Raw genomic sequence first — 12,267 nt, 5'->3', positions numbered from 1 at the left:
AACAGCTATAAACTTTAGATAAAATATGGGGGGAAAACCTGCTTGAAGGCACTGGAGTGTGACTAGAAGCAGGCAAACGCTGGAGTTCTTGTGGTGATGGAAATGTCCTGTGCTTCAACTGCACTAATGTTTGTATCCTGATTGTGATGCTGCTCTGTAGCTTTGTGAGTTGACATTGGGGGAGGCTGGGTGAAGAGGACACAGGATCCCTGTGTTACTTCTGTGTGTGAATCAACATATACTTCAAAGTAAAGTTTAATTTTTAAAAAGTCAATTTATGGCTGGGTGCGGTGGCTCATGCCTGTAATCCCAGCACTTTGGGAGGCCAAGGTGGGTGGATCACAAGGCCAGGAGATCAAGACCATCCTGGCTAACATGGTGAAACCCCGTCTCTACTGAAAATACAAAAAATTAGCCGGGTGTGGTGGTGGGCACCTGTAGTCCCAGCTGCTTGGGAGGCTGAGGCAGGAGAATGGTGTGAACCTGGGAGGCGGAGCTTGCAGTGAGCCGAGCTCATGCCCCTGCACTCCAGCCTGGGCAACAGAGCCAGACTCCATTTCAAAAAAAAAAAAAAAAAGAAAGCCAATTTATGTAATTTATATGATTAGAAAATAAAGGATTAATTCTAATCCTCAACAGATGTATAACAAACATTTGAAAATCAACAACCATTAATGATTAAAGAAAAAACCCAGGAAGCTTGAAATAGAAGGAAATTATCTCATACTGATAATGAACATTCTTAAATACCTAGAGTGAACATGATATTAGTGAAATATCAGTTTCCTCTCAAGATAGGAAACAAAGCAAAATTGACCATTCTAACCATTTCTTTCCACCTTTGTCATAGAGGGCATGGTTAGTGCAATATGGCAAGAAAGAAAGCCAGATAAACAAAATCCTCACAGCAAAGGCTGAAGGTCTGTTTACCTCAGCTCCTTTGGTCTAACACATCATGTCCAGATTTCAAGAAAAAATTACAAGGCATGCCAAAAGGCAAAAAATACTGTCAGAAGACACAAAATGAATATCAGAACCAGCTCAGATATGGTAGAAATTTAGGAATTATCAGATCAGGAATTTAAAATAACTATGATTAATGTGCTAAGGGCTCTAATAATAGAAAAAGTGAACAATATTAAAAAATGAATGGGTAAGATTGAAATGCAAAGAAAGTGTAAAAAGGAAATGCAAGAAATTATAAACACTGTAACAGAAGTGAAGAGTGCGTTTAATGGGTTCATCAGTGGGCTGATAAGAAAAGAATCATCAGCCTGACATGTGGGTCAAAGAAACCTCAAGAGAAATTAAAAAGTATTTTGAACTAAATGAAAATGAAAATGTAACCTATCAAAATTTGTGAGAATCAGTGAAAACAGAGCTTAGAGGGAAATTTACAGCATTGGATGAATATATTGGAAAATAATAAACATCTAAAGTCAATAACGTAAAATTCCATCTTAAGAAAATAGAAAAAGAAGAGCAAATCAAATGTAAAGTAAGCAGAAAAAATAATAAAAATCAGAGCAGAAATCAATGAAATTGAAACAGAAAAACAATAAAGAAAATCAATGAAATCAAAATCTGGTTATTTAAAAACATGAATAAAATTGATAAACCTTTAGCCAGACTAGTCAAGAAGAAGAAGAAAAAAAAAAAGACACAAACCTCTAACATTAGAAATAATAGAGGGACATCACTATAGATCCCATGGACATTAAAGGGATAATAAATGAATATAGTGAACAACTCTATACCCAGAAATTTGATACCTAGATGAAACTGACTAGTTACTTGAAAGACACAATCTACCAAAACTCACACAAGGAGAAATAGATTATCTTAATAGACATATTTATTACAGAAATTGGATTGATAATTGATAATCTTCCCAAAGACAAAACACCAAGACTAGAAAGGCTCACCGGTGAATTCTACCAAACATTTAAGGAAGAAATTATACCATTTTTCTACCATCTGCTCCAGAAAACAGAAACAGAGAAAATACTTCCTAATTCATTCTATAAGGCCAGCATTACCCTAATATCAAAACCAAAGACAGTACAAGAAAGGGAAACTAAGGACCAATATCTCTCATGAACATAGATGCAACAGTTCTCAACAAAATATTAGCAAATTAAATTCAACAATGTATAAAAAAAATTCTGCACCATGATCAAATGGGCTTTATTCCACTTATGCAAGGCTGGTTCAACATCCAAAATTCACTAGTGAAATTAATCATATCAACAGGCTAAAGAAGAAAAATCATATGATCATATCAGTAGATGAATAAAAAGCATTCGACAAAAATCCAACACCCAATCATTAAACAGACTCTCAAAAAACTAGGAATAGAGGAGAACTCCCTCAATTTGACAAAGAACATCTGCAAAAACCTCAGTTAACGCCATACTTAATGGTGAGAAACTAGACACTTTTCCCCCAAGATTAGGAAAGGGCAGAGATGTTTCTTTTCACTTGCTCCTATTCAACATCATATTAAAATGCAGTAAGACAAGAAAAGTAAATAAAATGTATGCAGATTGGGATAGAAGACATAAAATTTTATTTGTTTGCAGATGACATGATTGTTTAGACAGAAAATGCCCAAAAATCAACAATTTTAAAACCCCTCCTTAAACTAATAAGTGATTATAAGAAGGTTACAGGATCCAAAGACTATAAATAAAATATCAATTGCATTCCAATATACCAGCAATGAACAACTGAAATTTAAAATTTTAAAAATACCATTTATATTAGCCCCAAGTTAAAAAAGGAAAAATATGTAGGTGCAATCTAACAAAATATGTATAAGATCTATATAAGGAAAACTACAAAACTTTAATGAAATAAATTTTTTAAATCCAAGAAAATGGAGAACTATTCCATATTCATGGATAGGAAGACTCAGTATTGTCAAGATGCCAGTTCTTCCCAACTTGCCATAGAGTCAATATATTCCATTCAAAATTCCAGCAAATTATTTTGTGAATATCAGGAAACTGATTTTAAAGTTTATGTAGAAAGGCAAAAGACCCAGAACAGCCAACACAATACTGAAGAAAAAGAAAGTCACAGAACTGATACTACCTGACTTCAAGACTTACTATACAGCTGTGGTAATCAAGACTGTGGTGCTGGTGAAATAATAGACAAATGGATCATTGGAGCAGAACATAAAGTCCAGAAAAAGACCCACACAAATATAGTCAACTGATGTTTCAAAAGAAACGAAGACAGTTCAAAAGAGAAATGATGGTCTTTTCAACAAATGGTGCTGGAACAATTGAATACCCACATGCAAAGTTTAAAAAGTGAAATTAGGCCGGGCGCGGTGGCTCAAGCCTGTAATCCCAGCACTTTGGGAGGCGGAAACGGGCGGATCACGAGGTCAGGAGATCGAGACCATCCTGGTTAACACAGTGAAACCCCGTCTCTACTAAAAAATACAAAAAACTAGCCCAGCAAGGTGGCCGGCGCCTGTAGTCCCAGCTTCTCTGGAGGCTGAGGCAGGAGAATGGCGTAAACCCGGGAGGCAGAGCTTGCAGTGAGCTGAGATCCGGCCACTGCACTCCAGCCTGGGTGACAGAGCGAGACTCCGTCTCAAAAAAAAAAAAAGTGAAATTAGGCCGGGTGCGGTGGCTCACGCCTGTAATCCCAGCACTTTGGGAGGCCGAGGCAGGCGGATCACGAGGTCAGGAGATCGAGACCATCCTGGCTAACATGGTGAAACTCTGTCTCTACTAAAAATACAAAAAATTAGCCGGGCGTGGTGGCGGGCGCCTGTAGTCCCAGCTTCTCGGAGGCTGAGGCAGGAGAATGGTGTGAACCGGGAGGCGGAGCTTGCCGTGAGCCAAGATCGCGCCACTGCACTCCAGCCTGGGCGACAAAAGGAGACTCTGTCTCAAAAAAAAAAAAAAAAAGTGAAATTAGATCCTGATTCTACACGATCATAGACCTAAATGTAAAATGCAAAACTATAAAACCCCTAGAAGATAATATAGGAGAAAATCTAAATGACCTTGGGTATGGCAATAACTTTTTAGATACAACACCAAAGGCATGATCCTGTTGATGACAAAAACTAAACTCTGCAAATATTTTAAAAGGGTTTTTCTGAGCCAGTGTGAGTGACCATGGCCTGGGAAACAGTCTTAAGAGGTCCTGAGAAAGTGTGTCTGAGGTGGTCAGGTTCCGGTTTGGTTTTATACGTTTCAGGGAGACAGAAGTTACAAGCAAAGGCATAAATCAATACAAGGAAGGTATATATTGATTGATCCCAGAAAGGTGAGACATTGTGAAGCAGGGACTTACAGGTCATAAGTGAATTCAAAGATTTTCTGTTTGGCAGTTGGTTGAAAGAGTTAAGCTTTGTCTAAGGACTTGAAGTCAGTAGAAAGAAATTCTTGAGTTAAGATAAGGGGAGTTGTGGAAGCCAAGGTTCTTGTTATGCAGATGAAGCCTCCAGATAGCAGGCTTCAGAGAGAATGGATGGTGAAGGTCCCTTTTTGGACCTTGAAAGTTGTCAGAGTCTCAGTTAATCTCTCCTAGATCTGGGGAAGGCCTGGTTGTACTAATGGAGATTCTCTACGGATGCAGATTTCTGCTACAAAAGGTGACTTTGCAGGGCCATTTACAAATATGTCAAAGAAATATACCGTGGTACAAAATATTTTCATTTTCTTCAGGGTTTGCTACCTGTTATGTGATGCTATGCCAGAGTCGGTCAGCATTTGGTATCTTACTGCCACAGAGTCTTCTCTGTCAGTCTCATGATCTCTATTTTAATGTAAATGTTGGTTAGCTGTGCCTAAACCCCAACAGGGAGAGGTTATAATGAGGTGTGTCTGACCTCTCTTCCCATCATGGCCTGGAATTTAATTTTTCAGGTTTCTCTGGGATCCTGTTGGCCAAGAGGGGTCTGTTCAGTCAGTTGGGGGGCTTAGGATTTTATTTTTGGTTTACAATTCATAAAATAAAAAATTGATAAGCTGGACTCCATCAAAATTAAAAACTGCTCTGATAAAGACATTGTTGAGAGAATGAAAGGACAAGCCACAGACTAGAAGAAAATATTTGCAAAACACATACCTGATAAAGGAATGGAACTTAAAATGTACAAGACTCTTAAAATTTGACAATAGGAAAAAAACAATCCAGTCAAAAAGTGGGCCAAAGATCTGAATAGACATCTCACCAAAGAAAATATACAGATGGCAATTACACCCATGAAAAGATGCTGCACATCATATGTCATTTGAGAATTACAAATTAAAACAACAATGAGGCCAGGTCCACGGCTCACTCTTGTAATCCCAGTACTTCAGGAGGCCAGGGCAGGAGATTGCTTGAGGCAGTGAACTCAAGACCAGCCTTGGCAACACAGCAAGACACCATCTGTCAAAAAATTTAAAAATTAGCCAGGCATGGTGGCACGCACCTGTGGTCCTGGCCACTCAGAAGGCTGAGGTGGGAGAATTGCTTGAGCCCTGGAGTTTGGGGCTGCGGTCAGCCATGATCATGCCACTATACTCCAACCTGAATGACACAGCAAGACTCCATCTCAAACAAAACAAACAAGCACCACAATGAGCTACTACTACACACCTGTTAGAATGGCTAAAGTATAAAATATGAACACCAAATGCTAGGGAGGATTAGGAGCAACAGAAACTCTTGTTCACTGCTGGTGGGAATGCACAATGTTGCAACTGCTTTGGAAAACATTTGGCAGTTTCCTATAAAACTAAGCATACCTTTACCACATATATATAATGAAAACAAACCAAACTGTCTTCTCCTACTATACTGTCAACACAGAACACTCTGGTCCTCAAAATGTGGAGGGGCTTTCTCCACACACCTGTAATTGCCTGACGGGTTCTTCCTGCCTGCCATACAGACAAAATCAATTCACTGAGACCATGGCATTGTAGTAGAGAAAGAGTTTAATTGATATGAGACTGGCCCACATGGGAGAACTGGAGCTATCCGTGAAATCAGTCTCTCCAAAGGCTTAGAGGCTAGGGTTTTTATGTACAATTAGGTGGACGGGGGGCTATGGAATGGCTGCTGCTAATTGGTTGGGGATGAAATCACAGGAGTGTGGAAAACAGTCCTCATGTGCTGAGTCTGCCTCTGGGTTGGGCCACAGGATCAGCCTAGTCATGAGACAGGAGTCCAGGCGGGGTCAATCTAAAAACATCTCAAAAACCAATCTTAGGTTCTACAGTAATGATGTTATCTATAGCAGCGGTCCCCAAACTTTTTAGCACCAAAGACAGGTTTTGTGGAAGACAATTTTTCCACAGACCGGGGGGTGTGGGGGAAGGTGTTGGGATGAAACTATTCTACCTCAGATCATCAGGCATTGGATTCTCATAAGGCGCTCACAACCCTAGATCCCTTACATGTGCAGTTCACAATAGGGTTTGCACTCCTATGAGAATCTAATGACACCGCTTATCTGACGGGAGGCAGGGCTCAGGCGGTAATGCTTGCTCGCCTGCCGCTCACCTGCTGTGCCTCCTTGTTTTTAACAGGCCATGGACTGGTACCTGTTGGGGACCCCAATCTGTAGAAGCAATTGGTAAAGACACAAGTCTTGTGACCTCTGCTCACATGACTCCTGAGCAGTAAGGGGTTGTAGAAAGCATGCCTACGTTTCAGCAGAGTTCAGTTCCTCCCATAATCCTATTCTTGTAGCCTTTCAATAATCTTACAAAGGCGATTTTCAGTCCTTGAGCAAGGAGGGAGTTAGTTTTAGGGAGGGACTATTATCATCCTTGCTTTCAAGTTGAACTATAATTCCTCCTGAAGTTAGCTCGGCCTACACCCAGAAATGACCAAGGCCAGCTTGGAGGTCAGAAGCAAGATGGAGTCAACAATGTTAGAATTCTCTCACTGTCACAATTTTGCAACGGTGTTTTCATACCAAGCAATTCTCCAGTGCACACCAACAGAGTGACCCATAATTCAATTTAATTCTGACACTAACTAAAGTTAGCACAGATGCCACAGGTTGAGGTATTTGCCTCACAAGATGGCCCTTATTTCCAATGCCAATTGCAAGTCCCAGGTCATTTCACCTGTGCTTCCAACCTTCTGGCTATTAATGGGGGGTTCTCCTGGCCCTCCTTGTGTTAGATTACTTGCTAAAATGGCTCACAGAACTCAGGGAAAAACTTTACTTGTGTTCACTCACGCATGATAAAGGGATGTAAATGAATAGCCAGTTGGAAGAGATGCACGGGGAGAGGCGCGTGGGAAGAGGTGCAGAGCTTCCACACCCTCTGTGGGCACCACTCCAGGGACCTCCATGTACTCACCAACCAGAAGCTCTCTGAACTCTGTCTTTTTGGGTTTTTATGGAGGCTACCATGTAGGCATGATTTGTTAAATCACTGGCCATTGGCGATCAACTTTACCTTCAGCCTTCTCCCCTCCTTAGAGTTGGGGATGAGACCACAAGTTCCAACCCTTTATGCACATGGCTGGTTCCTCTGGTGACCTGCTCCATCCTGAGACTGCCCAGGCATCCCCAGCCACCAGTCATCTCATTAGCATACAAAAGATGCTTGTCACTCCACAGATTCCAAGGCTTTAGGAGCTGTGTGTCTGGGAAATGGGAAAAGGACCAAATGTACATCACAAGATCATGCCATGCAACCCAGAAATCATGTTCCAAGAGATTACCCAAATGAGTTCAAAACCACACAATGTGCACACAAATGTTTATAGCAGCTTTATTCATAATTGCCAAACTTGGAAGCAGCCAGATGACCTTTCATGGGTGAATGGATAAGCAAACTGGTTCACCCAGACAATGGAACACTAGCCAGTGACAAAACAACACGCACTGCCAAGCCTAGAAAAGACATGAGGGAACTGTAGCTGTGTTTGCTAAGTGAAAGGAGCCAATCTGAAATGGCTGCACACTCTGTGATTCCAACCATATGATATTTTGGGAAAAGCAAAACTATGGAGTCAGTAAGAGATGAGTGGTTACCAGGGGTGAGGGAGGAGGGAGGGGTGAATTGGGAGCACAGATATTTTAAAGCAGTGAAGCGGCTGCGATGCTAGAATGGTGGACACAGCCATTACATATCCATCCAACACACAGAGTAGGTGTAGTGCAGACCATGGAGTTTGGGTGACAGTAATGTCTCAGTGTAGCTTCACCTATTGTAACAAGTGGGTCACACTCATGGAAGCTGTCATTTGTTTATTATTATTGTTTTAGAGACAGGGTCTCACTCTGTCACCAAGGCTGGAGTGCAGTGGTGTGATCTCAGCTCACTGCAGCCTCGACCTCCTGGGCTCAAGCAATCGGCCTCCCAAGTAGCTGGGAGTACAGGCACACACCACGCCAGCTAATTTGTGGGGTTTTTTTGTTGTTTGTTTGTTTGTTTTTGTAGAGATAGGGTCTTACTTTGTTGCCCAGGCTGGTCTCAAACTCCTGGCCTCCAGTCATTCTCCCACCTCGGCCTCCCAGTGTTGGGATTATAGGTGTAAGCCACCAAGCCCAGCCTGCAAGCTCTTAGGGAAAACTGTGGGGGTGAGGAGAGAACACATGGGGACTCTGTGCTTTCTACTCAATTTTTCTGTTACCAACCTAAAGGAAGAAACTGAGGCAAAACTAATGTGATTTATTTGTGCTGAGCTGAGGATGGCTTTCCCTGACATATGCCCAGCTTGCCTTGGGGAGTGCCCCCTGGGCCCTTCGTTGCAAGCAGGTTTTCAAAGGCAAAAAGGGGGTTGAGGGACTGGCCTGACACCAAGTTGTTCATCAGGAATTCTTACCAGGAGCAAGTGTGTTAGTGACAGGATGGTGGCCAGGCCCCCCTCTCCCCTCGTGATGGTCATCGTCCTCGAAATACAAGGAGGCAGCAGGACCCCCCAGGGTCCAGGTTCAGTCTTTGGAGATGCAGTCCAAGGGTCTGTCTGCAGAGCCTCCATTCATGCAGACCAACATGGAACAGGACTCACGGGGGCACACATCTCCGCCTTCCCATCAACCAGATTCATGTGTATTCCCGTCCGGCTCTGAGTCACACCCAGTCTAGCGCTTTCCCTGGAGGAACACCTACCATCCTCACAGCAGGGACCTCCAAGGATGGCCCAAGCATTGGTTTCCTAGTGATAATGCTTGTTCCTGCTCGGAAACTCCTTTTCCATGGTGGTGAGATATTGAACTTGACTCATGGAATAGAAGCTCCCCGAGATGCCACCACTGTTTGAAATAGCAGCTCCTCGAATTACCTTTGTTATGCTTCTAATGCCAGGGTCCAAAGAAGCCCTCTGTTGCCACCAGATGCATTTTGAACCCAGTTCATTCAGAAACCATGGTTGGTGGTCATCATCTACTTGTGTTCTGAGAAACCACAAAGTTAAACTGCAGCTCTTCAGTTATGGTCTTTTCATATTATTTGAGAATGTGAAACTTATGCTGTGTGTCCCTGCTTTTATGTCATGAACACAGCCTGCTCTGTATGGTGCCTAACTCTCCTGTGACCCCTGGGCTTTCCTCATGTTTAACGTTCTGGTTTTCTCCTTCCTTGAGGTCCCTGTGGCCTCTTCAAGGTCCTGTCTTCCTCCCATCTATTCTTTGTGTTTCTGTACAGACTGATGCATTTATTTTGCCTTTCCTAACTAAGTATTCGTCACTCTGTCCTTGATGGAGGGGGGAAGGGAGGGCAAAGAAGTTAAATTTACTTCAGGGCATCAAAATGAATGTCTACTTAATAACTTTGTAAAATGTAAAGTGATATATATAATTATAAAGTAGTGTTAATTTTACCTAATAATTACAGTTAAAAAATATATCATTGGTTTACAGAAGTAACACTGCCTAGTGATGAGCTGTATATTGTTGAGCTGTGGGCATGGGTTATGGGGTCCAGCATGCAGCATTGTGGGGTTCATTTGCAGCTGTTCCAAGAGATGAACCCACAGCTCAAGGGGGAGTGGGAAGTGGCTGCGGTCTCTCTCTCTTTTTTTTTTTTTTTTTTGAGATGGAGTCTTGCTCTGTTGCCCAGTCTGGAGTACAGTGGCATGATCTCGGCTCACTGCAACCTCTGCCTCCTGGGTTCAAGCAGTTCTCCTGCCTCAGCCTCCCGAGTAGCTGGGACTACAGGCACCTGCCACCATGCCCGGCTAATTTTTGTATTTTTAGTAGAGACGGGGTTTCACCATATTGGTCAGGCTGGTCTTGAACTCCTGACCTTGTGATCTGCCCACCTTGGCCTCCCAAAGTGCTGGGATTACAGGCATGAGCCACTGCATGTAGCCAGCGGTCTCGTTTTAATGTCTCCCAGGGCCTGATATTTTTAAAGGGCTCAAATTCCTCTGATAAGAAAAACTTATATTGAAGCAAAGACTGCTTCTGAGTAAGAACAACGGAAGCAACCGCAGTGCCTGGAATATTGGGGTTCTAAAAAGTGACTTCTTACATGAACTTTTAGGTTTTATTATTTTATTATCTATGGTTGGTAGCATTTAGTGACTGATCTGAACGTGCTTTGAAACATACACTATGGCACAAAAACAGAATTCCAATTACAATAAATGATGGGAAGAGAATGTGTGGCCTGGGAAGACTTGCACCTTGTCTGCCTTGGAGTTATGTCCTCAACTCTAACCCCCGTGGCATATATTTGTGTAACTTGCACGCTTGGGAGAGCACACCTGCCTAATGTCCACACCGCACCTTCCTGGAACCTGTGGATTGCTTGCTTACACCGTACCAGGGACTCTGCATAGGGAACTCGGTGATGAATCTTGAGATGGCAGATGCTCCTGATGACCTGGTGGTGCCCAGGTAACCTGCAGGGTCCTCCTAAGGATGGAAAGGCTTGAGGCAGAGACTGAACACTGCTGTGCTGTGGCTGTGAGGATGGGGTAAGGGGCAGGAACCAAGGGAGGCAGAGATGGACCTCCCAGTGCCTCCCGATGGAGCCTAGCGGCAACGCTGTCATTTCAAAACAGATTTGTGTTGTTTTAAGTCAATAATAACAACAACAACAAAGTCAGGCTAATTCTTTCTTTCATTCAATAAATATTGAATGTGGACCATGTGCCCACGATGCTGGGAGTGAGGAAACGGCTGTGGAGGACATGGCCGGACACCTGCACTTGGGCAATGCAGCTCACAGCTGCACCGAGACTCACAGAGCCTCCTGCAGAAGCAGCAGAGGCCTTCACCCTCAGGGGCCAGGAGCCAGGGGGTGGTGGGTGGAGAGAGCAGCAGGCGCTGGCCGGGCCCTGGGATGGCCAGGTAGCAGGGAGCATGCAGACCCTCCCTAAGAAACCCAGCACCCCGCTGTCCTCCTGGCTGCTGGCACCCCGGGGTGCTGCCCCCACTGCCCACCATCGGGCACCCTACTGGTCACTAGGCCTCCTCAGCGCATGAGGGTTCTGTGAAGAGGGGTCGCGTGCCCCTCAGCCGGCATTCCCCGGGTTTGGGACCCCGGACCTTCCAGAGGAATCACCCTCCTATGCCAGAGCCCGGCCTCCAGGGAGACGCTGGCGTGAATCTACCCCCGGCGCGCCTGGGAGGGGATAGGGCTCTGAGCCTGGTCTGGGCTGTCCGCCTGGGCATAAGCATCACAGCCACTGCCAGGGGAGGGCGAACCTGGCCAGAGGCCCCACCGTGTGCTGTGGAGCCAGCCCCTCCACAGCCCCGTCCATGCGGGACAGGCCTGGTGTTCCCTGGCCACTTTCGGTCGCTCACACCGCCGGGTGCTGGAGCCTCGCCAGGAGGGGGTCAGGGGACAACCGCATGCGTCCCAGTTCTCCCGAGGGCAAGGCGGGGCGCTGTCCAGGAAGAAACCCTGTGGAGGGAGGGGAGCGCACCTCAACGTTTCTTCCTTCCACTCTTGCAGGAAAATTTGGGGGAAATGTGGGCAGAAAGAGTGACCCTGTTCCTTTTTTTGGTAACTCCATTCACTCCACTTCAACCATAAGAATCCCAACCAGGAAACTTACCAAGCATCACAAACCACCTGGAAAAGCAACACCACACAGCCTACATGCGGGGCCGCTGAGGAGACATATACCCGGCCACTGAGGGGACGCACGCGGGGGCGCTGAGGGATGTGAGGTTGCTGAGGGATGCACGCGGGGCCGCTGAGGGGTGTGGGGGCTCTGAGGGGGTGCACACGGGGGCGCTGAGGGGACGCATGCGGGGATGCTGAGGAACGTGGGGGCGCTGAGGTGACGCTGAGGGGACGCACGGGGGGCGCTGAGAGACGGAGTGCTGAG

The sequence above is a fragment of the Papio anubis genome, chromosome 15 (genome assembly GCF_008728515.1).
Source record: "Papio anubis isolate 15944 chromosome 15, Panubis1.0, whole genome shotgun sequence".
In the NCBI taxonomy this organism is placed as follows: Eukaryota; Metazoa; Chordata; class Mammalia; order Primates; family Cercopithecidae; genus Papio; species Papio anubis.
The sequence above is the reverse complement of the archived record's forward strand: the minus strand, read 5'-3'. Positions refer to the sequence as shown.